The sequence below is a fragment of the Dromiciops gliroides genome, chromosome 1 (assembly GCF_019393635.1).
Source record: "Dromiciops gliroides isolate mDroGli1 chromosome 1, mDroGli1.pri, whole genome shotgun sequence".
Classification (NCBI taxonomy): domain Eukaryota; kingdom Metazoa; phylum Chordata; class Mammalia; order Microbiotheria; family Microbiotheriidae; genus Dromiciops; species Dromiciops gliroides.
The window spans coordinates 474,729,938-474,731,067 of record NC_057861.1 but is presented as its reverse complement, the minus strand read 5'-3'; the positions used below and the strand labels follow the sequence as shown (position 1 = coordinate 474,731,067).

The window sequence follows — 1,130 nt, the reverse complement described above, 5'->3', positions numbered from 1 at the left end:
GCCAAACAAGAGATAGAGAATATTACAAAAGGCAAAATGGATGATTTTGATTACATTAAATGAAAAAGGTTTTGCACAAACAGAAGCAATGCATCCAAAATTAGAAGGGAGGCAGAAAGCTGGGAAACAATTTTTATAGCCAGTACTTCTGATAAAGGCCTCATTTCTAAAATATACTGGGAACTAAATCAAATTAATAAGAATGTAAGTCATTCCCCAATGGAGAAATGGTCAAAGGATGTGAACAGGCAGTTTTCTGATGAAGAAATCAAAGCTATCTATTGCCATATGAAAAAATGCTCTAAATCACTATTCATTAGAGAAATGCAAATTAAAACATCTCTGAGGTACCACCTGACACCTATCAGATTCGCTAATATGACAAAAAAGGAAAATAATGAATGTTGGAGAAGCTGTGGAAAAATTGGAACACTAATGCATTATTGGTGGAGCTGTGAACTTATCCAACCATTCTGCTTCACGGATTTGAGTGTCATCCTTGTGCAGGGGACATGTTAATCTTCTCTTTATTGTTCTAATTTTAGTGTATGTACTGCGGAAGTGAGCACTGATCCAACTATTCTGGAAAGCAGTTTGGAACTATGCCCAAAGGGCTATAAAGCTGTGCATACCCTTTGACCCAGCAATATCACTATTAAGTCTTTTTCCCAGGGAGATCATGGAAAAGGAAAAAGGACACATACATACAAAAGTATTTATAGCTGCTCTTTTTGTGGTGGCAAGTAAGTGGAAATTGAGGGGTCGCCCATCAATTGGAGAATGGCTGAACAAGTTGTGGTATATGAAGGTAATAGAATACTATTGTGCTGTAAGAAACTATGAGCATGCACATTTCAGAGAAACCTGGAAGGACTTACATGAACTGATGATGAGTGAGATGAGCAGAACCAGGAGAATATTGTACACAGTATCAACAACATTATGTGTTGATCAACAGTGATAGACTTGATTCTTCTCAGAAATACAATGGTCCAAGACAGTTCCAAAGGACTCATGATAGAAAATGCTCTCCAAAGCCAGAAAAAAAAAAGAATTGTGGAATCTAGATGAAGATAGAACCATACTATTTCTATTGATTTTTGTTGTTGCTGTTTTTCTTTTTTGAGATT

General features: G+C 36.3%; 1 non-coding gene across 1 annotated transcript; it reads right to left on the bottom strand.

Annotated features, from left to right (window-relative positions):
* Positions 1–462: 462 nt before the first annotated feature.
* LOC122737623 lies at positions 463–569 on the bottom strand. The gene has a single exon (XR_006354440.1). It is a non-coding gene; the product is annotated as a U6 spliceosomal RNA (small nuclear RNA).
* Between the last annotated feature and the right edge of the window lie 561 nt (positions 570–1,130).